Below are 18,593 nucleotides of genomic sequence, written 5' to 3' on the forward strand. Positions count from 1 at the left end.
CTCTCTGGCTCTCATATTTCATTTGATTTAAAAATGTCTGAGATTTTTACTTAATCTAAGTTATATTGCATGGTGCTAATATGAATATTATACATGACTTTTTTCTTTTCTTTCTCTCTCTCTTTCTCCCTTTCTTTCTTTCTCTTTCTTTCCTTCTCTCTCTCTTTTTCTTTCTCTTTCTACATGAATATTATACTTGACTGTTTACATTCACTTGTAGATTTTTATTTTTAGTTAATTAGTCCTAAACTTTTGATTAATAGATTTTTATTATTAGTCATAGAAAAACTATAGTGTTATATGTATACTCGGAAAATTTTACTTGTTTTAGTTTTAAGTAACAATAACTGCTTGTAACGTCAGACTGATCTCAGCATGACATGAATCACAGGCTGCTTGATCACAAAATCTATTGTGTTCACATATTGCATATATAGATTTTTATAGATTTTTAAATTTTTACTTTTATATTCTGTTATAGATATAGTCTATATATTTCGAGCTATTACATATATTTTGTTGTATTACTCATTCTTAATTAAATAAATATAATATTTTAATTCTCTTTTTGTACCCTATTTATTTGTAATTTACACATACATATATAGGATGTCCATTTCTTTCTCAGATATGTCTTCTTTCTTTCTCTCCCTTTCTATTTCAGATATGAATTAAAAAATTATTATACCCTAATTTACCCTAAACGTTTTAATGTAGGTAATTAAAAGATTATAAAAAAGTTTTTAGAAATGTTAATTATTTACGTTCTAAGGTTGTATATAAAAGTTCTCAAAAAACCTTTTCTAAACGTAATTATAAACGTGCTGAAAACAATGAAATGTCGTTTTTAGGATGTTTTAAAAACATGAAAATGTTTGCTGGGTTACCCCTCTGTTGTTAACCAATGTCTGTTTTTTTAAATGACGCTGTTTGTCGACCGAATTGTATTTGTGCTGCTTTTTCAGCCACGTTTCCCCCTTTTTATCTTTTTTTTTTTATTTGTTTTCAACTCATTTTATCCTTTATGCTCAATTAGTATTAAGCTTTAGTCATTTAAGTTTTTCATGCCCGAAATGCTTTGCGTAATAGTGGCTTTAGGCATTGTATGTACTAGCCCTATCTATAAATCCATCACTCTTTGTAAAATCTCTTGTATGTATGTACCTTACCTAAATAAACATTTGATTTGATTTGATTTGATAAGATCAGACTTGCGGGAGCAACTATCAAGTTTAATTCAACTTCTTCCATCTGTTTGGCACCATTTAGGGGGATCCTCAAAGGTTGAGCTTTCCCTATTAAGTACCTGCCAATTCTCTTGTAGTCGCAGACATTCTCTATGGTAGTAAGACATCCACGATGCCAACAATTTTACCTACTACTTTCGCTTCTACTGCTCTTTCGAACCTAGATTTTATCTCCTTTTCTTTGCGACCAAAAAAAATTATCAGGGACTTTGATCAACTGTGTTTTGCACCAATTTAGGATTTGATGCCAGTTCCTTTCTGACTTCCAGCCTAATGTTTGTTTTATCCTGGTTGCTACAGTGTTTGACTTCCTTTACTGTTTCTTCTATTTTTTCCTTCCCCTTGGCCACTTGTGCATAGGTGAGTTGCATATCCATCTTGCACTGTTCTATTCCCTGTGTAACTTCCTCCATCTGTACTGACAAAAGCTGTTTTTCCTGTTGAATTTCCTTACCTAACCTACTGTAGTCATTTATGTTTTAATTTGCTTTAACTTCTTCCAAAGCTATTTTCAAGTTTATTTTCCTCTGATTGAACAAATCCACAAATGCTATGATGAGGGGTTCGAACTTACGCCCAGGATGATCCCAAACGCTCCCTTAGTCAACTAGGCCATGACACAGTAAAAGAATTGCAACCCTGAGTTCCACTGTCCTCTCACGGATCCTGCAGCCTCTTCGAGACACAAACCAGGGTTTTACACAATTCCTCCATGCACTCGGGCTCTGCCAACAAGCTGTTCTACCTCTTCGTCCTCACTTCAATATACTTTGTTTTCCTCTTCCATGGCTTTCCAATTTGTTTCCAATTGATTCTTTTTCTTGCACAAGTCTTTCACTAACCCTTCAAGACCTAATACAGTACTTTGCTACTTAAATGGTCATTACTTTCTCTCAATTTGCTGATTATTTCTACATGATAGTTCACTATTTCTAATTTTGCCAACTTGTTGTGTAGACTGCTTATATCAATGCTTTCTTCATTGAAACCACCAAAATCTAGCTCTGTTTTGCTTTTCCTCTTGCCGACGGCTATCTTGAATTTTGTCATCTGCACTGATAACACTAGGGCAACTTTTTCTCATCCAAATTTTTCACTTCCCCTGTCACATTCATGTTATCTTACTTATTTTTTAAAATCACTACACCTTTATGTTCCTTGGGACACCACTCACTCTCATCAACCTGTACTACAATACTTAGGAATGTTAAAATATTCTAGAGCTCCTCTGATGCAGGTGTTGATACAAGGAGTGTGTGAGAAAGGGTGTAATTACCTAAGTGTAGTTACAGGATGAGAGCTACGCTCGTGGTGTCCCGTCTTCCCAGCACTCTTTGTCATATAACGCTTTGAAACTACTGACGGTCTTGGCCTCCACCACCTTCTCACCTAACTTGTTCCAACCGTCTACCACTCTGTTTGCGAAAGTGAATTTTCTTATATTTCTTCGGCATCTGTGTTTAGCTAGTTTATATCTATGACCTCTTGTTCTTAAAGTTCCAGGTCTCAGGAAATCTTCCCTATCGATTTTATCAATTCCTGTTACTATTTTGTATGTAGTGATCATATCACCTCTTTTCCTTCTGTCTTCTAGTTTTGGCATATTTAATGCCTCTAACCTCTCCTCGTAGCTCTTGCCCTTCAGTTCTGGGAGCCACTTAGTAGCATGTCTTTGCACCTTTTCCAGTCTGTTGATGTGCTTCTTAAGATATGGGCACCACACAACAACTGCATATTCCAGCTTCGGTCTAACAAAAGTCGTGAACAATTACTTTAGTATTTCTTTATCCATGTATTTAAAAGCAATTCTGAAGTTAGAAAGCGTTGCATAGGCTCCTCGCACAATGTTCTTAATGTGGTCCTCAGGTGACAGAAAGTGTAGCATAGGCTCCTCACACAATGTTCTTAATGTGGTCCTCAGGTGACAGTTTTCTATCTAGAACCACCCCTAGATCCCTTTCTTTGTCAGAATTCTTTAAAGATTTCTCACATAATTTATAGGTTGTGTGGGGTCTATGTTCTCCAATTCCACATTCCATAACATGGCATTTTATTCACATTAAATTCCATTTGCCAAGTATTGCTCCATACTTAATTTTGTCCAGGTCTTCTTGAAGGGCATGACAATCATCTAGGTTTCTTATTTTCCCTATTATCTTATCATCATCAGTAAACATGTTCATATAATTTTGTATTCCAACTGATAGATCGTTTATATAGACAATGATCATTACCGGTGCAGAACTGAACCCTGTGGTACTCCACTCATGACATTCCTCAAATCTTATACATTGCCTCTGATTACGGCCCTCATTTTTCTGTCAGTCAGGAAATTTTTCATCCATGTTAGAAGCTTACCTGTCACCCCTCCAATATGTTCCAGTTTCCAGAACAACCTCTTATGTGGAACTCTGTCGAAAGGCTTTTTTAGGTTCAGATAGATGCAGTCAACCCAACCATCTCTTTCCTGTAAAATCTCTGTGGCTCGATCATAGAAATTGAGTAAGTTCGTTACACAGGATCTTCCAAATCGAAAACCCATACTGTTTACTATTATATCGTTTTTCTTCAGGTGTTCTACCCATTTAGTTTTAATTATTTTTTCCAATATTTTGACTATTACACTTTTTTTTTTTTTTTTTTTTTTTTTTTTTTTTTTTTTTTTTGAGATATATACAAGAGTTGTTACATTCTTGTACAGCCACTAGTACGAGTAGCGTTTCGGGCAGGTCCCTGGAATACGATCCCCTGCCGCGAAGAATCGTTTTTTCATCCAAGTACACATTTTACTGTTGTGTTAAACAGAGGCTACAGTTAAGGAATTGCGCCCAGTAAATCCTCCCCAGCCAGGATACGAACCCATGACATAGCGCTCGCGCTTGTTAATGATAAAGGTCTATAATTGAGGGGGGTCTTCCCTGCTACCACTTTTGTAGATTGGAACTATGTTAGCCTTTTTCCACACAACAGCTACAACGCCTGTAAACAGGGATGCCTGAAAAAATCAGTTGAAGTGGAATGCTGAGCTCAGATGCACATTCTCTCAGAACCCATGGTGAAACTCCATCTTTACCAACTGCTTTGTTCTTACTTAGCTCCTTGAGCATTCTTTCCACTTCGTCTCTAGACACCTCTATGTGTTCTATGTTGTTCTCTGGAATTCTTATTGTGTCTGGTTCCCTGAGGATTTCATATTGTACAAATTCACTTTGGAACTTTTCGTTTAATGTTTTACACATTTCCTTTTCATTTTCTGTGAATCTATTTCCCATTTTCAATCTCTGAATATTATCCTTTAACTGCAATTTGTTGTTTATGAATTTATAGAATAAACCTGGTTCTGTATTACATTTGTCTGCAATCCCTTTTTCAAAATTTCTTTCTGCCTCTCTCCTCACTGCCATGTAGTTTCTCATCTTTGTATGACTGGTATGTTTGGGGGTTCGGCCTCTTCCTATATTGATTCCATTTTTGTGTCTTTTGGTCTCTGGCCCTCTCGCAATTTCTGTTGAACCAATCCTGTTTCCTAGTTCTGCATTTCTGTTTTGTTATAAATTTTTTTGTGCCTTTATCATATATTTCACAAAACTTGATTTACATCTCATTCACTTCCTTGCCTAGCAATAAGTCTGTCCAATTATAATCACTAAAAAAAATTTCAAGGTCGCCATAATGTCCTCTCCTGAAGTCAGGTTTTTCAACTGCTTCAACCTCCATATTTTCTTCCAGATTATAACGCATTGCATACTTTATTCCCAAAAAGACATGGTCACTTTTACCCAATGGAGGAAGATACTGAGTGTCAAATATCTCTTCCTCCATCCTGGTAAATGTCAAATCTAGCATGGAGGGAACGTCCCCTTCCCTCATCCTCGTAGCTTGTTTAACATGTTGATACAAGAAAGTTTCCAGGATGAGGTTTACAAATCTACAGGTCCAAAAATCCTCTGTTCTAGCTTCATATGCTTCCCAGTCTATGGATTTCAAGTTGAAGTCCTGCTGATAGTCGTGCTCAATCTTTATCCGCTCTCGCTATAATCTCTCTGATTATTGTTATATGACCCTCTTGTTTACTATGTAGCTCCTCCTTTGACCATTTGCTGCTTAGCGGTGGACTGTATGCATTTATGATCATTAGTTTATCATCCTCATGGCAGATCTCTAGTGCTATTACATCAACTTCTCGTGGATTGGCAATCATTATTTCGTTCACCTTTAGGCGTTCTTTCACCAGCACAGCAACGCCACCGTCTTTCTTAATTTTTCTGTCCCGTCTCCAAATTGAGTAGCCCCTTGGGAATATGACCTCATTTAAAATAACATCTTCAAGTTTTGGTCTCAGTGAGTGCAACAATGTCTGGTGTCTGCAGCTGTATTACATCACTTAACTCCAGTATCTTCGATCTCACTCCATCTACATTAGTGTATACTATTTTCAGGAACATGTTCCCTCTCTCCTTATTCTTCACTACCCCTCTCTCTACACACAGAAATCACAGTTGCGTGATGCATCAAATGAACAAATCCACAAGGGCCATGACGAGGATTTGAACCTGCGTCCGAGAGCATCCCAGACGCTGCCTTAATCGACTGAGCTACGACATGGTCAAAAGGAGTTGAAACCGAAGTTCTACTAAACTTACTGGATCCTGCAGCCTCTCCGAGGCACAAACCAGGGTTTTACACAATTCACACCATGCACTCGAGCTATGTTAATAGGCCGTTCTCCTTCTTCGCCCTTCATTACACACAGGTTTGTGCCTCGGAGAGGCTGCAGGATCCAATAAGTTCAGTAGAACTTCGATTTCAACTCCTTTTGACCATGTCGTAGCTCAGTTGATTAACCATCAAACCGCACATATCCTATATATGTGATATCAGTGACAAAACCGAAACCGCTCACATCATTTATATATGATTTCATGTCTAGCGCTATAATTTAAACTCCCTGCGTGGGATAGGGGTAGTCATTGGCGAGCCTCAACCGACCATAAACAAACCCCGCCTGGGAAAAAAATCCAGCTGGGTCCCCTTTGTGTACAGAGCTCAGTTACCCAGCGGACACCATGGCGAGCGCATCAAATCCCAACGACCGACCCCACTCAGCGAGACGTTCCTTGCGACCTCTGACCGAGGAGGAAATTACTCGTAATTTGTTCCCGGGTGGTGATGAGTCTGATATAGACGACTCAGACTTTGATCATGACTACACACAGCCCTCAGAGGTGGATACGACCGACGACGAGTGTGAACATGCTGGCTCCACCAGGGCTAGGCCTAGCATCTCGCTCATGCCTCCTCGCCCTCACTCGACCCCAATTTGTGCAAGACCATACAGTTCATGTGGTCCCTTGCAAGATATTGATGTTTTGCTCGACGATTCTGAAGAAGGTGAATCATTTTCCGGTTTTAGTGACTTAGAATCGGAAAATAGTTTCGCTAGTGCCAGTGGAGGAGTGTGTGGTGTTGCCAAGCGACAATTTGTCGCATCAGCAGCATTTGATAAAGGTGCAGATATGTGTGAAATGGACTATTTTACTGCATATGTTGATGAGCCGCTAATGGAACATCTTGTTCATGAGACGAACAAATATGCGAGTGATCTCATTGATGAGGAGGAGGTATCCGATTATTCACGTTTGCAGCGATGGAAAGATACGACTGTAGGCGAAATGTATGTGTTTTTGGCACTGTATATTGATGAAACATTGTGTCAAACACGTAATCGACCATTATTAGAGCAAAGACCATACTGTTCCAACACCAATGTTCGGCAAATATATGTCTCGAGACCGATTTGCGATAATCCTCAGGTGTCTTCACTTTGCAAATGATGAAGACAGGAATGATGATGATAGGCTTTGGTAGGTAAGGCACGTACTGAATGAACTTACCGGAAAGTAAAGGGATTTCTATGTACCAGCTCAGAAGCTTGTGATTGACGAATCCCTTGTGAGAGCTATGAATAGGATGAGCGTAGGATGAGAGCTACGCTCGTGGTGTCCCGTCTTCCCAGCACTCTTTGTCATATAATGCTTTGAAACTACTGACGGTCTTGGCCTCCACCACCTTCTCCCCTAACTTGTTCCAACCGTCTACCACTCTGTTTGCGAAAGTGAATTTTCTTATATTTCTTCGGCATCTGTGTTTAGCTAGTTTATATCTATGACCTCTTGTTCTTAAAGTTCCAGGTCTCAGGAAATCTTCCCTATCGATTTTATCAATTTCTGTTACTATTTTGTATGTAGTGATCATATCACCTTTTTTTCTTCTGTCTTCTAGTTTTGGCATATTTATTGCCTCTGACCTCTCCTCGTAGCTCTTGCCCTTCAGTTCTGGGAGCCACTTAGTAGCATGTCTTAGCACCTTTTCCAGTTTGTTGATGTGCTTCTTAAGATATGGGCACCACACAACTGCTGCATATTCTAGCTTTGGCCTAACAAAAGTCGTGAACAATTTCTTTAGTATATCGCCATCCATGTATTTAAAAGCAATTCTGAAGTTAGAAAGCATGGCATAGGCTCCTCGCACAATATTCTTTATGTGGTCCTCAGGTGATAGTTTTCTATCTAGAACCACCCCTAGATCTCTTTCTTTATCAGAATTCTTTAAAGATTTCTCACATAATATATAGGTTGTGTGGGGTCTATGTTCTCCTATTCCACATTCTATGTTCATACTATGTTCTCCTATTCCACATAACATGGCATTTATTAACATTAAATTCCATTTGCCAAGTGGCGCTCCATGTACTTATTTTGTCCAGGTCTTCTTGAAGGGCATGACAATCATCTAAGTTTCTTATCCTTCCTATTATCTTAGCATCATCAGCAAACATGTTCATATAATTCTGTATACCAACTGGTAGATCATTTATGTAGACAATAAACATCACTGGTGCAAGAACTGAACCCTGTGGTACTCCACTTGTGACATTTCTCCAGTCTGATACATTGCCTCTGATCACAGCCCTCATTTTTCTGTGTGTGTGTGTGTTTTTCTGGGGAGTGCCCCTTCAACTCCCCGGAGCTTACTAGGCTGATATGCTAATGACAGACTTTGCTATCAGTCATGTGTATGGAGTTCTATGGGCCTACTGGGGACCACGAGCCAGAACCTGGCCCCCTCAGAGAGGCAGGGGGAGCAATGGCCCATAAAACCCCCCGTGTGGTTGGAGCATTCTATGTCAGACATTCTATGTCTGCCATTGACCGGGTCAGGCGCCCAGAAAGGTAAGCATCCCAAAACAAACCCCTATTCTGGTGAAAATATTGCTACCAAAAGCCAAACAAGTGGATAGAACTCCCTAAAAGAAACGAGCAAACGATCATGACGTCACACGTCTTTGGACTAGCTGCTTCCCGGTTCCCCTCCCCCCCCTCCCTGGGAGGGGGAAGGGGGAGCCCCAGACCCCTCATGCCGGCTATCCACCCCATAGTTCTCAGGCTGATACTAGAAGCAGTGGGCGTGTGCTTGGTTCCAGTGTTTTTCAGCACTGTACTTAGTGTGTGGTGGCTATCTTCCAGGGGTGTGAGAGCCAGGAGTTATTCTACGATACTCGGGCTGTATGCGCCTAGGGTTATCGTCCCTAGGTGCCCTGTAAGTACTGCCCTTGGAGCTTGGGGCCACCTTCCATAAGTTCCTCAGGGTCTGCCTCTGCTAGGCCGTCTGACTGCTTGGTTTTTCGGCTGCCCTTTGGGTGCTTGGGGGTTTTGTCTTCCTTGTTTACCTTAGGGTAAGAGGCAGTTTGCACTGGTGGGGCGCAGGGTGCTGCGCAGCTTGTTGTCACCATTCACGGCAGCTGGCTCTGTTCCTTGGGGTGTGTTGTCCTCTTGCAGGTTTTTTTTTCTTTTTGTTTTGTACCTTTGGGGGGGGGGGGAACAGTCTGCCTTGCTTTGCCTTTATTGGGCCTGACCTGTGCACAGTTATTCGGTGCTGCCCCCCTGCTAGGTCCCTTTGAGTGTACACATCCCTGGGGGTGCAGTTTTTAGATTGTTGTTTGATAGTTTTGGGCGCTGGTTAGCAGTACCATGCCTGGGATTACCTGGGCACAAGTCATCCTATAGTAAGCACTCAGGACCCTGGAAATCCCCAAAGGGGCATGTGGGTCCAATGGATGTGTCCCCGAAGCCCCCCATCGCTTCATGCAAGATTGAGGGATACTCAGTCCCCTTGACTCAGGGTGACCCTCACGGTTTTTGCCTCCGTGACGCTGCCTGTTGGGTCGGTGACACTTTCGACCCTGAGTCCTGTGAGTACTGCTGATTGCTAGTGACTCAATTTACCCAGTCCAATAATGATCTTTTGTGGGTACAGGCAGCGCAGGCATTGCATGCACGCTTTAGGTTGTTGCAATGCACTAGGTTGGTTGCTCACCCGGATGCCCCGAGGCTGCTCCATTTTGCTTATAGGGACTTGGACTTGGGGGTGGGGGTCGCTTCGGCCTTGGTTCAGTCCACGCCCCCTGTTCCTTCCCCCTTCTGTGTTTGAGAGGAAGGCCCCCCCCCCCTGCTTCCGGCTCTGAAACATCTGAGGGTTTTGGAGTCGGGGCAGGGTTTAGATGGTCTTGAGTCTCGGGTGGTCTCGGGGATGTCCCTTCCGGTGTGGTGACAGAGGCCTTCGAGTTCGATCTCCCTGCCGAAGCCTCTGGGTCTGACCAGTGGGGCCCCCTTCTGTTCGGCTTACTCGGCTGCGCCGGCCTTTTCTTTAGGGGCCCGGTGCTCTGGGGAATGACTCGGCCCCGGGTCCCGAGGAGGGGGATCCTGGGGCTGGGGAGGGGCTGACTTTGGGGCCTTGGGCCCCACTGGACCCCGCCTGGGTTTTTCTACCCTCAGAGGGGGGCTTATTGTTTCAAGGAGTGGGGTTCTCTTTTCCCCCCTCCGCGTACAACTTGGATTTGGTGTCTGCGCCTCCCCGAGTTCGGTTCCGTGTCCCCTCGGGTGCGTTGGTTCCGTCCTTCTGGAGGTTTTCAGCTTCCCGCATCCAACTGTCTGCGGTGCAGGCGGCCCTTGCGGCTTACCTTCTGCGTGACCCGGATTACGCCTCGGTGAAGGATCCGTCATCTTTCAGGTTTAGAACTTTGTTCTCTTTCTGGGTCTGTTACGAAGTTCTGGAGTCGTCCTGACTGGCGGACTGTCCTATATTCGCCTTCGAGGCCTGGCATTCTTTCTGTCGTTCCCGCCTACTTGAGTGGCGCGAGGTTTCTCCTGTGGTTCAAGTTTTCCTGGGGGGGCGACCTGAGCACCTCAATGAGTGCTTGTTTGCTCCGTCCCTTTCCCGGGATGTTGGTGTTCAGCAGCTCCATGTGCAGATTCCTTCCCCTTCGACTGCGCAGGTGGCCGGAGGATTTGAGCGCCAGGGGCCTCTTGGCTTCAGCCTTGTGCTTCTTTTCCCTCCTAGAGCTGTCTTCGGACTGGCCTCAGGAGGACGTGGGGGCGCTCGGGGCCGTTCCGGTGCCTTGGGTTCGGCTGCCTTGTTGAAGCTGTTTGGCCGATCTTGCGGGATGCAGTTGCCAAGTTTTACGCTGCCCGGCTCGCGTGTCGACAGGCGGTGCTGGCCTCCTCTTTGGAATCGGCATGGGCCCTGACTTTTAGAATGTCTTCGCTCTATTGTCCGCTGCTTTTTGCTCCCGCAGCCGTGGTGCAGTATATTCAGGCGGGCTCGGCCAGTTGTTGTCCAATGTCAGACTTGTTGGTTCTCCGGGGGTTGCTTGCCCGGAGGGGTCATGCCAGGGCTCGGGGTTCCTCTCGTCATGGTAGGCCACTGGTGCCAGATTCGGGCTTGGCTCCGCCTTCGGACCCACCTTCAGCTGGTTGGCGAGGTGTTCACCCTGTGTGGGGTTCTGGGTCTCTTTAAGTGGCGCTGGCCCTTTTGCAGCATTGATGAGGCGATGGGGGGGGGGGGGGATTGCACTGTTCGCTCACGCCTGGTCCCACGATTTGTGGGCATTTCGGGTCGTTTCCTTCGGCCTGCGGTGGCGTTGGGTGGCCCCTTCCCCTTCGGGGGGTTTGGGGCTGACGGGGCATTTCTCCTCTCCTGCACTCTGTCAAGTTGTCTTGGAGTGGGTACGCTTGGGCGTCGTCAAAATGATGTCCCTCAGATGGGTTTCCCGTCTGTTTCCAGTGACCTATGGTTCATTCTGGACTTGTCCCGTCTGAACCCCTGGGTTCATTGCCCCTCCTTTCGGATGACTACGCTGTCTCAAGTTCAATTGCTGTTGGAGCTGGGTTCTCGGATGGTGTTCCTGGACCTCTGGGACGCTTATTGGCACGCCCCGATTCATCCGGGGTTCAGGAACTGGCACGGTTTTGTTCTGGGGCGGCAGAGTTACCGCTTTCGTTGTCTCCCATTCGGGTTGAACCTGGCACCTCGCTTGTTCACACACCTCATGTGGGTTGTCGTGGCCCGTCTGCGTCTTTTAGGTGTTTGGGTGTTGGCCTACCTCGACGACTGGCTAGTTTGGGCTCCCAATCGGTCCAGTTGTTTGTTAGCCAGGGATTTGGTTCTTTCCCAGCTCGCCGGGTTTGGGTTCTTGGTGAGCTGAAGGAAGTCCCATCTGGTGCCCTCCCAGGTTCGTTCATGGCTGGGTCTTGTGTGGGACTCTCGGACCGCTTCCTTGTATCTTCCTCCGGAGTCTCTCCTTCGGCTGCGGTCCCGCTTGCGCCTGTTACTGGGGGAGGGCTCCCGGCGGTTGCTCGAGGGTTTGTGCGGGAGCCTGAACATCGTGATGTTGGTCTACCTACCGGGTCGGGTTTGGCTTTGTCGGCTTTTCTGGTTCCTTCGGGGACGTCCCTTCCGCCTCTCTCGTTATCGCAGGGTTTGACCCCCGGGGGCTTTGTGTCGGCAGCTGTGTCGCCCACTTCCTCTTCGGGTTTGTTTTTCGGGGTTCAGTGCCTTGGCGCCTGCCCGAGCCCTCACTCGATGTGTTCATGGATGCGTCATCTCTCGGCTGGGGCTTTGTGACCAGTGCTCACCAGGCCGGCCAGATTCAGTGGGGTCCGTCCCTCTGTCGACCCCACAGTGCAGTGTGGGAGTTCGCAGCAGTGTGGTTTGCGCTTCGGGGGATTCGGATCGCCTGCAAATCGACGATCCGGCTCCGTTCAGACTGCTCCCCGATGGTTTGTTGCCTGAACCGAGGGGGGATTCGATGCTGTCCTTGGCTCTTTGGCACTGGCTGCTAAGGGTGATTCGTCTGCTGAGTTCCCAGGGTTTGGCTCTCCTGGCAGTTCACGTGCGGGATGTGTCCAACGTTTTGGCCGACGGCCTGTCTCGTTTCGTTCCCCTCTCCACGGAATGGACGGTCGATGCCAACCCCTTCCATTGGCTCTGCCAGATGTTCGGGCGCCCCGAGGTGGACCTCTTCGCGTCGGCGTGGTCGCAGCGCCTTCCCCAGTACGTGGTGCCCTTCCCCGATTGCGAGGCCGTTGGCGTAGATGCCTTTCAGTAGGACTAGTCATGGTGGGGGTTCCTGTACCTCTTTCCCCCGGTTCAGCTGTTGCTCCAGGTCCTGACTGGCTTGGAGACCTACCAGGAAAGAGTAGACCTTTTGGTCCTGTGGTGGCCAGCTCAGCCGTGGTTTCAGGTGCTGCTTGCCTGGTGTCCGAACCTGGAGGTTTTCCTGCGGCTTCGCCTCTTCCAACAGATCGGACCCAAACGTCATGTGGCTGGTTCAATCTTCTCCTCGAGTCTTCGCGTATGGTGTGTTTGACTCGAGTTTATCATCATCTCTATGGTGATCAGGTGGCTTCCTTGTTAGTGTTCCACCTGCGGGTTTTGTCTCGGCGGCAGTATGAAGTTTCCTGGCGGTCCTTCCGTTTCTTCCTGCGTCTTCGTCGTTGTACTTCGCTTTCTGTTAGGGTGGTGTTGTCCTTTCTCTCTTGGTTGTTCCAGGAATATCACCTTATGCCGAACACTGTCGCTTCGTATCGTGTGGCGCTGGCGGAGCCGCTTTAGCTTGCTTTCGGTATTGATGTTACTTCTGCACCATTTTGCAAGCTATCTCGGGCGTTGTTTCACCTCCGTCCTGGTCATGCGCCGCCTAAGCCATCCTGGTCATTAGACTGAGTGCTCTCTTATCTTTCTTCTCCTCGGTTTGTTGTGGCCCCTTCAGTTCAGGATTGTTTCTCCAAGGCTCTTTTTTTCTGTTGGCATTGGCCTCTGGGGGTCAGGTTAGTGAGCTTCATTCTCTCCTCCGTGCAGGGGTTTCTGTTCTTTCAGTCTTTGTGATGGCTTTGTTCGTTTGCAACCGTCTCCTTCTTTTCTGGCAAAGAATGAGACTGCTGCTTTCCAGAGGGGTCCCTGGGTTGTGGATGCTTGGTTGGTTAGGCCGGGGATGCATCATGGTTTTGTGTCCTGTTGAGGCTCTTCGCCGTTACTTGCGTGCCACAGCTGTGTCCGGGGATGTGCTTTGGGTTGATCCAATTTCCCTTCTTCCCTGTTCGCGGGTGCAGGTCTCCCAGGTCGTCCTCAGAATTATTACGGCTAGCCAGCCTGCAGTCTATCCCTGTGCCCATGACGTTTGTAAGTTCATTGCTCTTGCTGCCGTCTTTGGCAACATGTCGTGGGCTGACATTCAGGCGTGGGGCTTTTGGCTGTCGAACAGGATCCTGGCTGCTCGTTACCTTGTGAACGTCCCTGGGCCTAGTCGGGCCTGTGTCGCTTTGGGTCGGCGGTTGTAGCCAGTTGTCTCGACTTCGAGTTGAGGAGTGAGCAGCGACCGCCTCCCGGGTAAGTCTCTAAGTTTTTCCTCTGTGGGTAGTTAGCTCTGGGGAGCCGAAGGAGCTCCCCTCAGAAAACCAGCGTTGAATGTAATGAAATGCCATTTATGAGTGAGACATGGAGGCTCCCCGGCATCCCTCCCTCCCTCCGGTCGACGGTTTTTCACTTGTTTTGACATCCAGCCTAAGAACTGAAGGGTGAATAGCCGGCGTAAGGGGGTCTAGGCCTCCTTCTTCCCCCTCCTGGGGAGGGGGTGGGAGCCGGGAAGCAGCTAATCCAAAAACGTGTGACGTCATGACCGTTTGCTCGTTTCTTTTAGGGGAGTTCTATCCACTTATTCAGCTTTTGGTAGCAATATTTTCACCAGAATTGGGGTTTGTTTTGGGATGCTTACCTTTCTGGGCGCCTGACCCGGTCAATGGCAGACATAGAATGCTCCAACCACACGGGGATTTCTATAGGCCATTGCTCCCCATGCCTCTCTGAGGGGGCCAGGTTCTGGCTGTGGTCCCCGGTAGGCCCACAGAACTCCATACACATGACTGATGCCAAAGTCTGACATTAGCATATCAGCCTAGTAAGCTCCGGAGAGCCTCTGAGTCTCACCCAGAAAATGGCGTTTCATTACATTCAACGCTGTTTTTTTTTTTAGATTGTTATATAATATGCATTTGTATAGCATCTTCAACCTTAGAACCTCCTGTTATAAAGAATATTGATTGAAGTTTTTGAAATTCTCAGTGGCTTGAAGCATATCTAATTAAAAATTATTATTTTAAATTGCATGAATTCACACATTATTCAGGGGTGTAATAGGACCATGTCTAGTCTTATTCCTGCACGTATGGACCTCGATGACCATAATAATGAAGCTGCTGCTGCACAAACTCAAATGTGCAGCTCAATCCTTGACACTTCTGGAAACTCAGATCTTGCGGCAGCAGCAGCAACAGCTGCAACAGCAGCAGCAGCAGCAGCAGCAGCAGCTGCAACAGCAGCAGCAGCAGCAGCAGCAGCAGCAGAAACAGCAGCAGCAGCAGCAGCAGCAGTAGCAGCAGCAGCAGCAGCAGCACCACCACCACCACCACCAGGAGCTGCCTGCTTACCAGATGTCCACCATAGTCTCCAAGCAGGCTGTAGCTACAGCCCTGCCCATTATGCAGCAGTTGTCACAGGTCAGTCTCATAATCAAATTAGAAAAACTCCTCTTTATTGAATATCTGATAGTTATGCATTCACAGAACTTTGGAATGTCACAGAAATGGCAATTCCTAGAGTTCATTCTGAGAGTTCTACTCCCTGGGTCACTTCCCATCCACATCCTGAAGGAACTTGTCTATTTGTCTCTTGAACATGTCTTCTTTTGTTCTGGCAATATTTTTTATACAGTATTTATTGGGAGAATACTGAATAGGCTTGGACCTCTGATGTTCAGTGATCATTACTTGTGCCCGTAACACCTCTACTCTTCACTTGGTCTGTGGTCCCTTAAGATGTGATGCCCCTTAACGTGATTTTAAATGTTGTTTAATGCCAACCAAACTTTTTTTACTAGTGGTATATAAAAAGGGCTGCAACTGTTCTACATTTCAGTATCGCTCCTTAAATAGAAGGGAGGGAATTTCTAATTATTTGTTCTTTTCAACGAATTTTGCACATTTTCAATAATATTCTACAATTACAAGTTTCAAATGAAATCATTTCTATGACACTCGTCATAGTGTCATATCACGTTAGCATATAATAATGGATTTGTATAAGGTGGATTATCCAAAATATGTTTAGTTTTACTAATACAGGTAGTCAAAGTTCCCTAAAAATATATGCAAATATTTCATGTTTGCAAATATTTATAAAATCAATAAATGAACTTAGGAACAAAGTGTTTTATAGAGATTGTAGAGAAGTACTCTAAATATACGGTGTAAATTTCATGTAAATTGAAAAAAAATTAAAGAGGAGTGTCAATTTTATGTTACTTGACAATAAACGAAGTCAAAGATTCTGCCACCTGTGGTTGAGGTTGACATCAACCAATTTCCTCCAAAATTTGCACCCTTACAGATAGGCTTATGTTTTGTAAGGTGTATAAGTTTCATGCAAATCGCCCGGTAAAAAATGAGAAAAAATCGAGAAAAAAAAATCTATTTTTTTTTTTTTGCATAAAACTAAATTTTGTTTTTTTGTTTTTCTGAGATAATACAAGAGCTGTTACATTCTTGTACAGCCACTAGTACGCGAAGGGTTTCGGGCAGGTCCCTGGAATTTGATCCCCGCCGCGAAGAATTGTTACATCCATGTACCCTTTTTACTGTTGAGTTAAACAGAGGCTACAGTTAAGGATTTGCGCCCAGTAAGTAAATCCTCCCCAGCCAGGATACGAACCCAAGACAAAGCGCTCGCGGAACGCCAGACCACTACACCACGGAGACTGGTGTAGTGGAGAATATTAAAGCACTTTATTATATGATATTGTGATAGCTTAGTCATAGACATGATTTCAGTTGATACTTGTGTTTGATGTTAATTTTGACCATTTTGGAAAATTTTTGACACAATTCAATATTTTTTCTCCCTTCCTAATTATGTTACTATGCTGAGACCAGGACCAATTGAACCCAATTTCATATACAACTAGTCAAAAAAGTTTGATTGAAATCGAACCAGTTTTCATTTATTGCATATTTTCGTAAAACGCCCCCTTAATAATTCTAACACGAATTTTCTCAATATTTCTTAAGTTTCTTTTCACTGTCGATGGTAATTGAAAAATCGATTCTCGAAAATTCATTTTTATTTCTAGTCTGACGCGACACTTGAACGCGTTTCGTAATAACTTATTACATTTTCAAAGACTTTAGTTTACACACACACAACTATAACCTGCAAACACTAAACAGAGTTCTACTATGCTATGATATACACAGCTTTCATCTTATATACCCGCATTTGAGTGAGGTGATATGTTACAACAGTTTTGATGAGGTGAACAAAACTTTCAACACAAGATAGAACAAACTTTCAACACAAGACAGAAGACGAAACAGTGGGTATAAATTGGGTAAATTAAAGGGAAGAATGGAAGTAACTGCAAAGGGCCTATTGGCCCATATTTCTTGATGCTTCTATATTGGTGCGGAGTCTTGAAGTGGGTAGAATGTAGTTGTGCATTAATTGGCTGTTGATTGCTGGTGTTGACTTCTTGATGTGTAGTGCCTCACAGATGTCAAGCCGCCTGCTATCGCAGTATCTATCGATGATTTCTGTGTTTTTGTTAAGACTTCTCTGGTGATGGTCTGGTTGTGGGAAGAGATTATATGTCTTGTCTTGTGTTGAAAGTTTGCTCTATCTTGTGTTGAATGTTTAGTGTTTGCAGGTTATAGTTGTGTGTGTGTAAACTAAAGTCTATGAAAATGTAATAAGTTATTATGAAACGCGTTCAAGTGTCGCGTCAGACTAGAAATAAAAATGAATTTTGGAGAATTGATTTTTCAATTACCATCAACAGTGAAAAAAAACATAAGAAATATTGAGAAAATTCATGTTAGAATTATTAACCCTTCAATTGCGCATCGCATCATATGATGCTTTGATCGACTTGCAGTAAATTGCGCATCGCATCATGTGATGCTTTGGAGTACTATGCAAGATTTAAACAGCCCGCGGATAAACGGGGTTCACCACAACTTCATCAGGGCTCTTGTAAACAGACTCCCTTTAAAAAAAAAATCGTGGGCCAAATTCCCGGGTGTTAGGGGCCTCAGTATTGAGTGAGCTACCAAGCTTGACGCACGCAGCATGAGCTCACAGCACTGCTGTTCAGCGTGTGACCACAGCATCGCCTAATAATGTCAAAATATATATATAACTTGTATTATTTAGCCATGATAGTATTATAGAAGAGCCTGAGTGTGATAATGACTGGGTACAATGTTCAAATATCAGTGATTCAATGCTGTTCAAGATGTTCACAGCGCTAGCCACAGCACCACAGCATTATTTTGTCCATCTAGGAATCTTCAAACGACTTTTTAGGTTCCTTTTCCAAATAAACTTGTGGTCAATTATTCATTTACAGGAATTAGTGACCAGGATTGTGGTTATAATTAGCATTGTGCATAGTATTGTGGAAGGAGGAATGTTGGTGAGGGAGGGAGGAAGGGAGAGAATTGAGGTAACCTCACTGTGAGTGGCAGCCACTCTTGCAAATACGAATACAAATATTTATTCAGGTAAAGTACATACATACAAAGTTAGATACAAAACATTGATGGATTTATAGATAGAGCTAGAACATACAATGCCTAAAGCCACTATTACGCAAAGCATTTCGGGCAGGAAAAAACACTTAAGACTAAAACTTAATACTAATCGAGATTAAAGTATAAATAGTGTTGAGTAAATAAAAAAATAAAAAAATGGGGGGGAATATGGTGAAAAAAATAGCAAAAATACAATTTGATCAACAAACAGCATTGTTTAAAATAGTAGACATGGGTTGACATTTTGGGGGTGAGGTAGGTTACATGGAGTTAATTAGGTAGTACTTAGTTTTTTATCTTAAACTGGTTGGGAGAGGTACAGTCTTTAACATAATTGGGAAGGTCATTCCACATTCTGGGTCCCTTG

At 44.4% G+C, this 18,593-nt stretch overlaps 1 pseudogene; it reads left to right on the plus strand.

The window, feature by feature from the left end:
- The window catches only part of LOC138365954 (2-(3-amino-3-carboxypropyl)histidine synthase subunit 2-like), a 107,367-nt pseudogene that overhangs the window by 50,848 nt on the left and 37,926 nt on the right, over positions 1-18,593 (plus strand).

The sequence above is a fragment of the Procambarus clarkii genome, chromosome 18 (assembly GCF_040958095.1).
Source record: "Procambarus clarkii isolate CNS0578487 chromosome 18, FALCON_Pclarkii_2.0, whole genome shotgun sequence".
Classification (NCBI taxonomy): Eukaryota; Metazoa; Arthropoda; class Malacostraca; order Decapoda; family Cambaridae; genus Procambarus; species Procambarus clarkii.